The following is a 15,710-nucleotide window of genomic DNA, read 5'->3' on the forward strand; positions in this document are numbered from 1 at the left end:
TTTTATAAATTTAGTTCTGATGTCAATCTTAAAAAGAAAAAAAACACTATATTATTTGTCCTGACAATGTGGTTGTTTCTTGTTCTGTCTGTTTTGCTGCTCATCACTTCATCCTAGTTTTGTGAGATTTCTCTGAATTCATCCCACTTGTGGTTTCTTATGACACAATGATATTCCATTACATTCATATGCTGTAATTTGTTCAGCCATTTCCAGTTAATGTGCATAACCTCCCTCTTTTCCAATTCATTGATGCTAAGGAAAGAGCTACTATAAATATTATTGTGCACGTGGGTCCTTTTCTTCTTTCTTGGGTTATAGGCCTATTAGTGGTATCACTAGATCAAAGGATATTCCCAGTTTAATAATTTTTTCAGGGCTTCTTTACAAATTACTTTCCAGGCAGTGGTCCTTGATCACTTTAAGGGAGTTTCTGGGAAGGTAGGATTTTTTTTGCAGAAACTCTGGGCATGACAGTAGAGAAAAAACTGAGAATGGTAAGGGAAGGAGATGGATTCAAAGTCTTATAAACTCTGGGAATTCTTAAACCCACTTCTATTCTCCTTTTTTTAACACAAAATTTCTAACTTTTTAAATATTGTAAACGATAATCTTTTATTGGTGTTTACATAATTACTTAGTTCTCTAGCATTTGTTTGCAATGGTGATTAGTTTTCCCTTTGCAAAACATGCTATGTGTCTTTTTTTTTTAATTCAAAGATATTTTATTTTCCTAATTACATGTAATGATAATTTTCAACATGTTTTCCAAAATTATAAGATCCAAACTGTCTCCCTTCTTCCTCCTCCTCTGGGAGATAGTAAGCAATTTGATCTGGGTTATGCATGTTTTATCATGCAAAACATACTTCTATATTGGTCATTGTTGTAAACCAACTCCCACTCTCAATGACAAGCTGAGTCCCTATAACAGTGATGGCAAACCTTTTAAAGACAGAAGACTGGGTCTCGTCCCCATCCCACCCCTAGACCGAGTGCTGTGCCCCTCCCCACCATGAGTGACAGGCATGCCCTCCTCCCCTTTTACCCCAAACATGTGAGGGAGGAAACACTCCCATTGGGCTGCTGGAGGGGTAGATAAAGTGAGGAATGTCCTCAGCAGCTGTAGAGAGGAGGAGGGGAGTGGCCTGGCTCTCTGCTCCCCTCTAGCTCTGCTGCCTGTGATCCACCCACCTTACCCACTGTGAGCTCCCATTGAGCTGCTAGGCAAAGGGATGGGTGATGTGAAAAAATGTCAGGTGCAGTGGAGAGGGGGAGGGGAGCAGTTCTCTGCCTTTCTAGTAACAAACTCTAGGGAATGAGGGGGTGGCTTAAGGACATGGAGCTTTGGTGCTTGCTCAATTCACTTCTGGGCTGGGTGAATATATGCTACTCCTCAAGTGGCCTTTTAAAAAGCTAAGTTTGCAAGCCCTAGAAGTCATTCAAGGATATGAAATACATCCAAGACAAGCAATAGTCTTATGGAGTGTGATCTCTACACCTCTACTAGAAGCAATTAATGTTGAAGGCAGTTTTGGCTCTCCTTTTCTCCTCTCTCCTTCCTACCCTCCCTAAAGTCCCTGGCACTTTGCAGCTGTAATAATTAAAAGTGGGTTTGACAAACATAAGAATTTTAAAAATTGTTATTGTGGTTGCCATTTATAAAAGTAATTAACTTCTCCAGTCAAAATGACTGTAAGCAGCTTTTATTTACAAGGTAGAGGTATTAAAGTGGGAAATATAGGAAAGAAGTAGAAAAAATCTAGCTACAAATGCCCTAAATACTAATCCTAATGCCTCCAGACTGCAAATGTGAATCCAAAAGTGAATCGTGCCAGAATCCAAAGTCCTAATTAGGAAGCTGAAACACGAAGAGCTAAGAGATGTTGAAAAATCTGCCAAGAACCTTCAGCACACACAAGGCTGAGACTGCCAAGAATCTCACCAAAGCTCACCCTTAAGAGAGTATCCCACTGAAAGAGGGGGAGAGAGGAGAGGGAGAGAGAGAGGGAGAGAGAGAGGAGAGAGAGAGAGAGAGAGAGAGAGAGAGAGAGAGAGAGAGAGAGAGAGAGAGAGAGAGAGAGAGAGTTAGTTCTTGCCAGAGCCAAGGAAGGAATCTATGAATCTTCTCTGCCTCACCTTTTATAGTTCTTTTTCCACTTCACTTTCTGTCTCACTCACTTCACAGGAACCAATCACAGCAGTGCTTGTGGCCTTTGGGATGTGAACTTTTTTTTTTCCTAGTAAGTGACTTGTGAATTCTCTTACTTAGTGATTTACTAAGTGTTCAGTAGTGTAAGACTAAAAATGAATACTCCAAGGATTTAAATTTGTAGATTTAATAACAACAAAGGGAGAGAGAAAGGGATCCCTTCAACCAAGTGAACAGAGTAAAAAGCCAGAGTCCCAGAAGCCTGCTTCCCTTGAGCCAAAGAAAAAAAAAAGCCCCAGCAACATGGGTTTTAGCAAATTTATAAACAAACTCATGCCAGGACAAAACATAGGGACTCCAGAAAAGAGAACCCCATGGAAGAGTAAAGAATGCTGGGAAATGAAGTCCCCAGGGTACATTTTTTTTTTAATTTGGAGAATTTATTTAATTAATTAATTTAGAATATTTTTTCATGATTACAAAATTCATGTTATTTCCCTCCCCTTCTCCCACCCCCCTCCCATAGCTGACATGAAATTCCACTGGGTTTTACATGTGTCATTGATCAAGACCTATTTCCATATTATTGATATTTACACTAGGGAGATCGTTTAGAATTTACATCCCCAATCATATCCCCTAGACCCATGTGATCAAGCAGTTGTTTTTCTTCTGTGTTTCTACTCCCACCGTTCTTTCTCTGGATGTGGATAGTGTTCTTTCTCATAGGTCTCTCAGAATTGTCCTAGGTCATTGCATTGCTGCTAGTAGAGGTCTTTTACATTCAATTGTACCACAGTGTATCAGTCTCTGTGTATAAGGTTCTCCTGGTTCTGCTCCTTTCACTCTGCATCACTTCCTGGAGGTTGTTCCAGTTCACATGAAATTCCTCCAGTTCATTATTCCTTTGAGCACAGTAGTATTCCATCACCAGCATATACCACAATTTGTTCAGCCATTCCCCAATTGAAGGGCATTCCTTCATTTTCCAATTTTTTGCCTCCACAAAGAGCACAGCTATGACTATTTTTGTACAAGTATTTTTCCTTATTATCTCTTTGGGGGTACAAGCCCAGCAGTGCTATGGCTGGATCAAAGGGCAGACAGTCCTTTAAGACCCTTTAGGGCCTTAGTTCCAAATTGCTATTTAGAATGGTTGGATTAATTCACAACTCCACCTGCAATGCATTAATGTCCCAATTTTTTACTTTCCTTTGCTGTCATGTTAGCCAATCTGCTAGGTGTGAGGTGGTCAGGGTACAAATTTTTAAAACACACAGTAGGGGTAATTTAAATTCTTAATTGATTAAAGTAAAGGTTGCTGGTTGATTACATTAAAAATAAACAAAGAGAGTTCAATTCTCTTTTCACACAGCTACTTATCCAGAAGGAGGTATCACACAAGAGTAGAGAGAGAGAAACACACACTAAGTTGGCGCAAGAAGCAATTTCAAGCAGCAACACCTTTGGAAGAAGAGAAGAAAAGTACAGTTGTAGATTCAAGGAAGAAATTACTCTGACAGTTGGGAGCTGAGCTAAAGATAGGAATGGAGCCAATATAAATGAGTAGATCAACAGGGACATTTAGCCCAGTGGGTGACAATATAATGATAGCAAGAGAAGTGAAAAAATGTCAGAGCCCTGCAGAATCAAGGGCATGGATTGCCTTGGCAATTTGTATTTCCTACATGTATACATTAATATCTGTTGTTCAGAATGTGTACCTGTTCTTCATTTTATGCTGTGTGTATTTGTGAGAGAGCATGCCTCAAGCTTCCAAGGGAAATACTTTGTAACTACCGTTATTAACTACGCCATTTTAATAAATGCCTTTGTTTTCAGCTAATGGTATCTGCCAGCTGACTTTTAAAGGCAAGTACACCAGTGAGGGTTTGTGAACTATAACTCCAAAAGTACAAACCCAAAGAGTACCCTAAAGGCAGTGAAAATAATTACCCGCTAGTCCTTAGCCAAGGCTAAGTTTAGAAAGGAGCCCAAATAGACTGTACCATGATTTCCTTAAGCGATTCTCCAATCAATGGATATCTACTTTGTTTCCAGCTCTTTGCCACTATAAATGTTGTTGCTATAAATATTTTGGCACATATCAGGCTTTTCTATCTTTGACAGCTTAGGGTATATGCCTAGCAGTGGGATATCTGAAGGATAGGAATATTTTAACCTCTTTCTTAGTATCCTTTCAAATTGGGAGCATTTCTACAGAATCTTTTGAAATCAATATTGAAGCACTTTCACATTTGTCCTTCCTATAAGGAAGTGAAAGAGAAAAGGAGAGACATTCACTCATTCATCCAAACTTATATTTATTGTTGTTCAATTGTGTCTGATTCTTGGTGACCTCAATTGGGATTTTCTTGGCAAAGATACCAGGAGTGGGTTTGCCATTTCTAGCTCATTTTCCAGATGAGGAAACCGAGGCAAACGGGATTAAGTGCCTTGACCAGGATCACATTATTGAATGTCTGAAGCCAGATTTGAACTCTTGAAGAGTAGCCTTCTGGACTCCAGCCTGGGCACCCTATCCACTGTGCCACCTGGCTGGCCTAAACATTTACTTACTATTATATACAATGCCCTATACTAAGGAATGGGAGAGGTATGAACTTTTGATAGAAGACAAGGTCAGGCTAATCCCGAACAGGATAAGACCCAGAAATAAACTATCCTTTGCAGTATTAAATCATAATTGCATTAGCAAATAACAAAGCAATGCCCAGTGTGAGGTCTGAAGAAGAAGGTCTCTGCCAACCGGGTATCGGAAAAGGAGACTGGATAAACATTAGAGGATATGTAGAATTCAACAAGTAAGGAGGAGCAACATGAACAAAGGCAGAGAGGGTTGACAATGAAGAATGAGTTGTGGGGACAAAGGTCATTTGGGTCCTGGGTAGAGTGGGTGATGGAGCCATGAAGCTAAGTAATGCAGTGGATACAGCCCTAGCCCTGGAGTAAGGACTGTTTGCCTCAGTTTCTTCATCTGTAAACTGAGCTGGAGAAGGCAATGGCAAAGTCAAAGGTAAAAGGCAATTTCAGGGGCTAAAAGAACACTGAAAAATGGGTGGAAGAGGCCTAGAACTATGAAACAGCCTGGGACTGGTAGAGTGATAACAGGTTGTGGCATTCCTACAACTCCAGGCTGCCTCTAATCTTTAGAAGATAAAGATATTTCAAGATAAAATCATTTGTAATTAATTATGAAAGATGGGGGAAGGCAGGCAGCTTGGTGGCTCAGTGGATAGGAAAAAAAAAAAGCCACTTAACCCTGGTTGCCTATCTTCTGCCCTAGTGGGGATTGATCCTAAAACAGAATTAAGAGTTTTTTTAAAAAATATTTTTTTAAGATGGAGAGGAAACAGACACCCATTCTAAAGATGAGGAAACTTTAAAGATGGTCACCCTAATTTACACCTTTAATGGTTTTCTAAAGAAGTTTCCGACAGGCAAGGGTTACAGACCTTCATTTTATTTGGAGAGAAATAAGTATAGAACACTGCGACCCTTAAGGTCTTAATGTTTATTTACAGAGTCAAGTGAAGAAAGGAGGACTCGAACCACCCATGATCCCCTTCTTCAGAGACTGACTCTCTCCCCACTTAGCCCTCTCATCCTTTCCTTGACTTATACTCTTAAATAAATATATAAATACCCAAACAAACCGCGCGAAGAGCCAGGAAGCCCTTTTCCCCCTAGAGCTCAAGGACAAGGAGCAGACACGATCTGGGCACGGGTCAGGAGGACACTGGACAATGGAGGGAGCAAGAGGTAGAGGAGATTCAGAGTCCAAGCTCTCCTCTCTCCCTTGCATCAGCTCTCCCAGCTCACAGCATGTCCCTGATGCCTGGTTCGCAGGGACAGCCTGGAGCCCAGGCTGCAGGGTGCCTGCCCGAGGAGACTAGTGGGAAGAAGAGCTCATTCCTCCGGGAAGCCCCTTGGAGCGCGCCCAGGCTGCTGCTGCTGTAGGAGCTCAGGGAAGTTTTCTTGCAGCTCCTCCTGCGAATGCCGATGGCTGTCTCCTTCTTGAGCGTCCTGGTCCCGGAGGTTCCATTTCTGCCCCAGGGAAATGCCACCACTTGGGGGAAGAGCAGCCCAATTGGTTGTGCTGCTTGAGAAGGCTGCCGGCCGCTTCCTACAGCCAGCGGGTCCCATGGTGTAATGGTTAGCACTCTGGACTTTGAATCCAGCGATCCGAGTTCAAATCTCGGTGGGACCTCAGGAGTCTTTTTGGATCCCATAATTAAAGTTTTGGGACCCCGCTGCAGGCTGCGGTCATGGCGAACAATGCAACTGCCCCGGTGACCGACTGGACTGCAGTTTGGGGCGTCCTCTCCCTCCCTTAAGACGCTTTCGTTTCGTCTTCCAGGGAAGGGCTCTACTGCGCAAGCGCTAGGGATTAGAAGGAAAGTATGCCTGGGGGAGCAACGAGACAGCAATTTGACCCCTCCCTCTTTCCCCCGCCCCTCTTCCACCCACCCCTCTCCTAACCCCTAGGGAGCACCCGAAGGAATCCGAAAGATACGGAGGCTGTTTCCTGCAGGGAACAGCAGCGCCCATTGGTTTCAAGGGAAGTCCCGCCCCTCGTGCCTTATTGGCTCTCGTGCAGCGCTGATACTCCTGTGGCAACTGTCCTGGTGGCAGGGGGACTGGGATGGGTGGAGGGGCGTGGAAATGAGGGACGTTCCAGCAGTTTCCATTGGCCAAAAGAGATGGAGGGTGTCTCCTTCCCCATTCGCTTCCTACTATTGGCTGTAAGGTGTTACCCTCCCCCACAGCCCTCCCTCCTACTTTGTCCCTCGGGAAGGGAAAGAGATCTTCCCGTGGGATTGTTTGGATGTTTGGGTGTCCGTCAGTCATTCTGTCAGGCAAGCAGAGTGTTACTTAATCTCTCAGTATCAAGCAAGCAGGAGTTTGAGTGTCTCCAATTCAATCCAAAGACAAAATTTTTGTGATTGATTGATTAATTGAATGATTTAATGATTGTAAATAGCATTTTATTAGGTAGGCAGCTAGATGGCGCAGTGAATAGCGAACCCTATTTAGTCAGGAAGACCCGAGTTCAAATTCACTCACTTGCTAGCTGTGTGACCCTGGCAAGTCACTTAACACTGTTTGCTTCCGTTTCTTCATCTGTCAAATGAGCTGGAGAAGGCAATGGCAAACCATTTCAAGATCTTTGCCAAGAAACCCCAAATGGGGTCACTAAGACCCCACAGCAAAAGCACTTATTAGCCTAGAGCTAGGAAAACAAATATTAATTACCTGCTTTGTGTAAAGCAGTATGGTGCTTTGTGTGTCCTGCGCTAGGAAAATAAATTCAAAACTAATGAAATAGAAAGTCCCTGCTTTCCAAGAACTTACATTCAGTAGAATTGGAGCTACAGCATGTAAACAGATCATTTGAAGATGAAGACAAGTAAGGTTTCCTTTGGAAGGCAGCATGTGAAATGAGCCTTTAAGAAGGTTAGGGAGGCAGCTAGGGGGCTCAGTGACTAGAAATGGGAGGTTCTAGGTTCAAATTTGACCTCAGAAGCTTCCTAGCTGTTCAACACTGGGCAAGTCACTTAACCTCAGTCACTTAGCCCCTTCTGATTAAATTTCCTTCTTTTCAACTCCCACCCATTGCTTCAATTCTTCCCCCAAGACCAAACAAAATGCTGATTCTCTTTCCCATGTTATAGCATCCACTTATCTAGGCTAAAACTTCCCAGATCCTTCAATCAATACTCATGTGACACAAATTTAAGGCCTTGGGTCAGAGCCTAACATTTCTTTGACCCTATCAATGTCTCAGACACTTCTTAGCTGTGTAACCCTAGGCAAGTCACTTAACCCCCCCTTTGCCTTGCCCTTGCTGCTCTTCTATATTAGAATTGATACTAAGAAGGTAAGAGTTAAAAAAAAAAACAACCCTAACCAAGCATTTATTAAGTGACTATCATCTGCTATCGGGGTTAACTACTAGGGATGTTTGCATCCAGAAATTTTAAAAAACTGTCCCTGTTCTCCAGTTCACAGGTGAATGCGGTTTGATTAGGTCAGAGTATATCAACACTGTAACTTATTTACAGAAACCAGATATCTCATAATACTGTCCAAGATCTCATTCGATTTTTTGGCTGTACTTATTGTTCAGTCATGTCTGACTCAGTGACCCATTCTTGGCAAAGATACTGGAGTGGTTTGCCACTTCCTTCTAGAACTCATTGGACAGATGGGGAAATTGAGATAGAGTTAAATGACTTGCCCAAGGTCATTTGTCTAGTAAGAGTCTGAGGCTAGATTTGAACTCAGGAAGGAGTCTTCTCAGATCCTTATTTTTTTATTTTGTTGTTGTTTTTAGACTTGTGAAGTTGTTTTCTTGGCTCTAACTGAATTTTATCTCCTTAAATTCAGCCTATAAAGATTTTTGTTTCTTTTTTCTTTTGGGGGGTGTATGGTTGGGAGAGCAATTAGGTGGCACAGTGCATAGAATGCTGGCCCTGGAGTCAGAAGGACCTACATTTAAATTCAACTTCAGATACTTACTAGCTGTGTTGACCTGGACAAGTCACTTTACCCTGTTTGCCTCAGTTTCCTCATCTGTCAAATGAGCTAGAGAAAGAAATGGTGAATTGCTCCAAATCTGCCCCCCCACCCCCTTAAACTCTTACCTTCTGCCTTAGAATTGATAGCAGGTATTGCTTAGATTGGTGTTTCTGAAGACATGGCACAGATACCCTGGTGTGCCAGAGGGGGCTGCTTGATTTCCTCCTCTCCACATTTTTTTGCATGCCCTGCCCCCTCTGTCCAGCAGACCAATTCAAGCACTTCCTCCCTCCACTCTCTGGGGTAATTCAAGGAGCTCACAGGAGGTTTAAAGGTGCAGTTTGGGCACATGGTCTCTAAAAGATTCACCAATGCTGACCTAGACCTTATGACTCTCATGTCTTCTAATTGATACTGTGTTGATTACAAGACAAAAGGTAGGGATCTTAAAAAATAATAATAACCCAATCTAGGACTTTCCCAGGAACTGGAGAGATTCTTTTCCACCCCAAACCTTCTCCATAATGATACCAGGATCCATGTGACAACTGGAAGTTGTTGCTGTTTGTTAAGTCATGTCTGCTTCTTCCTGACCCACCCCCTCTTCCCCCAATTTGCTGTTTTCTTAGCAAAGATATTAGAGTCATGTTGGCAAACCTGTTAGAACTTTTTAGGGATCTAGTGCCCAAACTGCACCCTCAACCCCACATGTCATGCTGGAGAGGACTGCTCCCCTCCCCCTCTCCATGTATGCCTGAGGACATTTCTCACTTCACCTGCTCCTCTGCCCAGCAGCTCAATGGGAGCACTTCCTCCCTCCCCTGTCTATGGTAAAGCGGCAGCTTACACATGGTGTGTGAGGGTGCAGTTTGGGCACTCGATCCCTAAAAGATTTGCCATCACTGTACTAGAGTAATTTGCCATTTCCTTTTCAAGCTCACTTGACAGATGAGGAAACTGAGGCAAACAAGGTTAAGTGACTTGCCATTAGTTATACAATTAGTGTTTGAATCTGAATTTGAATTCAGGTCTTCCTGACTCCAGCTCTGATACCACAGAGCCACATAGCTGCCCTGGCACTCAAAAGTCTTTGACTCAACTGCCATTTGGAACAAATGTCTCTTATTTATATAAGGGGAAAACTTCACTCCTTGTTAGAAAGACCCTGGTGGTCAAGTATTCTTAAAATGGTAATTGACCATTGTGCATATGCCTGAGCTCCTGGTCAGTTGTATCTTTTGGAATGATTTAGTCTCTGGAGCAATTAGACTTTGCCACATAATCAAGGCTCTAAGACTTAGAGTCTAAGCAGTCTTTGCTGGTAGTGCCTATAGTCGTTGGAAGAACTGTGTGATGGACTGCTTCTTTTAAGTTTCTCAAGAATGATGAACAGAGGTGGAGGTTATCTCAGGTCTTGGAGTCTGCTCAGCTAAACCAAGAATAACCTTGAGACAAAGCACTATTATCTTAACGTGAGGGCAAGGACTTTTGCAAAATTACAAGGAGGAAAAATCCACAACCGGTCAATCTCTTGGCATGCTGTTTTATGAGCTTACAAGTAGCCATATTTCAAAGAAAACTCTGAACGTCCAAACAAAAGGATTTAATGCAATAAAACCCCTGGCTCCTACTTAGGAAAGGAGCCTTTCCAAATTGGGGGGGAGGGGGGATGCTATACTTTCAGTTTAAGTAAGCAACAAGTCACAATAGCAATCATTTTATTTCTAAACTTTTTCCTTCTATCTTAGAACTAATATTAAGTATCTTTTCTAAAGCAGAGGCTCCATGAAGGCCAAGCAACTGGGGTTAAGTGATTTACCCAGAGTGACACAGCTAGGAAGCATTGGAGGCTACATTTGAACCCAGGTCCTCCCAGTCCCAAGTCTAGGACTGTATCTACCAAACCACCTAGCTGCCCTAAAAGCAAGCATTTTACTGGAGAAGGAAATGGCAAAGCACTTCAATATCTTTGCCAAGAAAATGCCATGGACAGTATTGGTGTGCTACAGTCCACAGGCTCACAAAGAATCAGACAACTGAACAAGAAGCATTTTTAAGGTTTCTAAAGCACTTTACAAATGCAATCTCGTATGATCTTCACAATAACCCTGGCACATGGCTGCTATTATTATTCCCATTTTACAGACAATAGAACCAAGGTGTGTTGCCTAAGATCACACAGCTAAGAAGTATTTGAGGCAGAATTTGAACTCAGATCTGTCCTTACTCCATATCTTGTGCTCTATCTACCAAACTATCTAGCTATCCTTTAAAATGATTATTATAATACCAGTAATTACAGTAGTTTAATCCGTTATTTAGCATCAATTCTACATTAAGTAAAAAATAAAAGGCATTTTAAACTGTGAGGTGGGCCAGAGAGGTCAAAATAAGGCATTAGTGGGGCAGCTAGGTGACATAGTAGAGTGCCAGGTTCAAATCTGGCCTCAGATACTTCATATTTGCCAAGCCCTTCCTTTTCCCTCTTAGAGTTGTTACTGGGACAGAAAGAAAGAGTTAAAGGGCCAGGGATGGGGGGAGGCATTAACTAATGAAAAAAGAAAAGGTTATTCAGGACTAGGAGTCCAGACCTCACCACCTCATTTAATCCTTGGGGTCATGAGGCAGGAGTCATTGAGGAGATGATTTAGCTGAACAAGAATTTGGAAATTCTCAGCACTGGACTTTATTGCCTTTCTGGTTCTTAAAGCAAATGTACCTAAGCAATAATGGCAGTGTATTTTCTTTTTGGGTCACATGAATTTTGGAAGATAAGCATTTTGATGGGAAATGAGACAAGAGCTCTATATTTAAACTATATTTGGAGATTTTCCTGAAATAAATTCCAGATGGAAGCAAGATTTCATGATAAATTTATGGAGTATTATATGAAGATGATTCTTTTATGTTTTTAATTCCCCAGACTGAATCAAGTGCAAGTGTTCTTGGTGTGTGCTGGGTCATTGACCACTTTGGCAGTCTTGTGAAGGAGGAACCTGTCCTTCTCAGATTGTCGTTCAGTCATTTCAGGCTTGTCCAACTCATTGTGACCCCATTTGGGGTTTTCTTGGCAAAGATCCTGGAGTTATTTGTCATCTCCTTTTCCAGTTCATTTTGCTAATGAGGCAATTGGGCTATCTTGCCTAGGGTCACACAGCTAATAAGTATCTAAGGTCAGATTTGAATTCAGGCCTTCATGACTCCAGGTTTGGCACTTTATCATTGTACCACCTAACTACCCTATTTTTGCTCCAGTTAGGAAGACTTTTTAATTATGCTACTAGTTGGGATAAATTCAACTTTCTTTACCTCTTTACCTCCAAATGTGAAGAAAAGCCTTTACCTCATATTTTCTTCAAGTTATAAGGGACTGTCTTATTTTCATCCTTATATATGGAATATCAAGTCATCTCTATGTATGGAAGACTTTTGTGATTATGAACCCTCCTAAAATGGAATGGGATACCTTGCAAAGGAGCAAATTCTCTATCCCTGAAAGTATTCAAGTAATATGATTCAAAAAGCAGAGACTGGCTGGTCAACTTGTCAAGGGCATCTTGAAGGGAGACATCCCTAAGGTGGAAGAAAGGTTGGGTTCAAAAAGAGGCAGGCTCTTCCAACTCTAAAAATCCATAAATTAAAATTTCTAGATACATTCTTTTTCAATTATGGCCTTGTTCATCATTCCCCAAGTCAAGGCCAGGGCTAAGGTGTCTTTCTTTTAAGACCTAGGTACCTCAATGATATACAGGTGGTTCCATTTATCTCTAAATCCTATGATGTTTCTCCCTTCCTCAAACACAGAATCCTCTCATTCTTAGACCTAGTCTCTTTGCAAACTTAATTAGAATTTGGAGATTTTTCTGGAATAAAATTCTAGGTCAGAGCAAGATTTGGGGGGAAATATTATGAAATATCATATGAGGATGATTCTTTTGTATTTTCAAAACCATAGGCAGAACCTAGAGATACTTGGTCCAATGTAAGGGGGCAAGTGTGTCCCTATTACCAATCCTCTCCCTTCCCCTATGGACTCTTCCTTCTCTGAGGTGGTGAAAGTCTTCCCTTTGCCCCTCTCATCCACCTGGGATCCTCTCTCCTATTTTATTGCAGCAGTCCACTGAAGTCCTACTATGATCACCTCACTATTGTGCCAATGAGACCCTATATTCTCAAAGATTCTGCTGACCCCAGGCTCTGATAGACTCTTGGACCAGTGATGAGTCCTATACTTGGTGAATGAGGGCCAGCCTAGTTGCATTCAAGGTAACTCCTCCGTTATTGGCTACTTTGGGGGGAAAGACTCAAGCCATATAGAGATTATGATTTGGATCAGTGAAGAGGGTATTCGTACTGGCTGCACTGAAATCACCACCAGTCCTTTCAAGATTGAAATTAATATCCCTGTGGAAGAGCCCTGAAAGGAGGACTAAGAGAAGGGGGACAAAAATAGAGCCGAGCCATAGATCTGCTAATAAGATTTGGTTCAGAGAGGGCCACAGGACCCCTACGCTCAGGTATAAAGACTGAACAGCAGAGGGCAGAATGCTCTCACCTATTGCTGCCTAGGGAGATCTCTCAGTTGTGGACGATGCCTTTCTGCCAAGGCTGGCTTTCCAGATGGGATTCCAGAATGTCCTTGTTTTGAGAATCACAGAATGATAGAATTGAAAAATACCTTTGGAATTATCTAACTCAATCCGTTCCATAAAGGAAACCGGGACTCAGAGAGAAGAATAGACTTCCCACTCCCATGTCTCTCTCATTCTCTTTTAAACCTTTATCTTCCATCTTAGAATCAATCTTGCATGTTGGTTCCAAGGCAGAAGAGTGGTAAGGGGTTAAGTTGCTCAGGGTCACCCAGCTAGAAGTGTCAGATAGGTCGGATTTGAACCCAGGACCTCCTGACTCTAGGCCTGACTCTCAATCCACTGAGCCATGTAGCTGCCCCCAGTTCCCATGTCTCCTCTTTCTTTTTGCCCACCTTAACCCTGATTCAATCTACATTCATGGGTCTGAACTTGACATGTTGTCTCTCTCTGCCTTGGATTAGTGATTGAAGTGAAAAGAAATATTATTCTGAAGTGACCTTCCCTTCCTATCCTTCTTCTCCCCTATCCCAAGCCCTCAGACAGGGACAAAGACAAGAATCTTGTTTCCCACCTAGATCCTAGTCTGAGATTCATGTCTTGTGCCTTCCCTCTTCAGTCTGGGAGCTCCTTGAGGTCAGGGATTAGGCAGGGGAAGAGAAGGGTGGCTCCTTTATCCTCTGCCTCTCTCTACTGGGGGTAATAGCTCTGGTTAAATTTCCCCACAGGTTTAAGGATCAGAGGGATACTAACTTCTCAAAGCCCAGGATCAGATACTAGGAGGCTTAGGAATTAGCTCCTCTTCCCTCCCCTCCCCACCCATCCCAACCCAGCTCCCACCTCCTTACCCAATCTGCCTAGCTGTCATGGGCTGGAGATGAAGGAGGTGTGGAAGAGTGGAGCAGGGCTGCTCTCTTTAGGATTATCCAATAGGACCAGTCTGAGGAACTGAACTGAACCAGCATTCCCTGGTTCAATCTTCCTTCTCTGTCCTTCCTGCCCTCCCCAACCCTGGACATCCTGGGCTGTCATCCAAAGATTCTTTAAGTAACCAGAAGAGACTAGTTGATACAGAGCCTGAGAATGGAATTTAGTTTACTTAACAGGCAGCAAGAGATGGTCCAGTGTCTTGGTGAACTGTCTACGATCCTTGGATTCTCTTTTATTTTCCCTCCCCTTCTCGACTGCCTTGAGAACATTTTCCTAGTCAATGGTATCTCCACTCTGCTTTTTGGCTAACTGTGGGTTTTAGTGATCCAGCCTGTCCTTGCTCTGAGGATTACCTCTGACATCAGAACAGAGCTAGTAATAGCCCATCTCTGAGATGAACTTGAAGAGTACTAAGCTAGGACTAGACTAATGACTAACGGCATTGCTAGGAGAAACTCTAGCAAAAATATCCTTTCTCTTCCCCTCCCTCCTTCCTGCTCCCCAATTAACTTACTATGGGACTTCACATCAGGGTTAGCCCTAGATCTTTGAATAGATTTCAAGGGATCTGTGAACTTGAACAGAAAAAAAAATAGCATCTTTATTTTGCCTAACTTCTAACTGCAACTTAGCATTTTCTTCTGCTAGGGGTCCATGATACGAAAAGGTCAAGAACTCTTGCCTTAAGAAAAGGGGCTGACTTTCAACTTTGACATCTTAGAGTTTATGATTCTAGTGAACTGGGTTTGTTTACAGACTGTGTCTGGAACTGAGAGGACTATGTTTGGGAGAAAGAGAGCACAGGGTTTATAACTATAAGGAATTGACTTTATATCATCTTGGTCAAGCCCTTCATTTTATAGAGGAGGAAACAAGCCTACAGGAGGCAAAACACAAGGTCTTCTTACCCCAGATCTAGTGAAATTTTAGGCTAATCATTAACAGTTCACACTTCTCCAGGGCTTTATGATTTGTCTCAAAACATAGTACTAAATTGGGTGTTGTAATTGTCCTCATCATCTGGTAGCTAAATGACAAAGTGGAGAGTGGTGGGACTGGAGTTGAGAAGACATCTTCTTGAATCCAAATCTGGCTTTGGATACTTACTAGCTGTGTGACCCTGGCCAAATCGCCTAAATCCATTTGTCTCAATTTCCTCATCTGTCAAATGAGCTATAGAAGGAAATGGCAAAGCACTATTAGTATCTTTGCCAAAGAAACCACAAATGGGGTCACAAAGATTTGGACATGACTGAGAACCAACTAAACAACAAATTATCCCACAAATTAGGAAAGATAGGCTCACAAAGATCAAAGGGCTTGCCTGAAATCACAGAGTCTGGTCTGAACCCAGGTCTCCAGACTCCAAGTTATGGGCTTTTTCTATTATACCATTACTGGGTCAAGTGCAAGAGACATGCCACAGATGGACAGGATAGGCTTTCTTTCCCCTTACCTTCCCTCAGGTCACCTAGAACAACCTGACAATGGAGAAT

The 15,710-nt window shown here is 42.5% G+C and overlaps 1 non-coding gene across 1 annotated transcript; it reads left to right on the plus strand.

Annotated features, from left to right (window-relative positions):
- Nucleotides 1-6,311: 6,311 nt before the first annotated feature.
- TRNAQ-UUG (transfer RNA glutamine (anticodon UUG)) lies at nt 6,312-6,383 on the plus strand. Its single transcript has one exon. It is a non-coding gene; the product is annotated as a tRNA-Gln (tRNA).
- Nucleotides 6,384-15,710: the final 9,327 nt, after the last annotated feature.

The sequence above is a fragment of the Monodelphis domestica genome, chromosome 2 (assembly GCF_027887165.1).
Source record: "Monodelphis domestica isolate mMonDom1 chromosome 2, mMonDom1.pri, whole genome shotgun sequence".
Classification (NCBI taxonomy): domain Eukaryota; kingdom Metazoa; phylum Chordata; class Mammalia; order Didelphimorphia; family Didelphidae; genus Monodelphis; species Monodelphis domestica.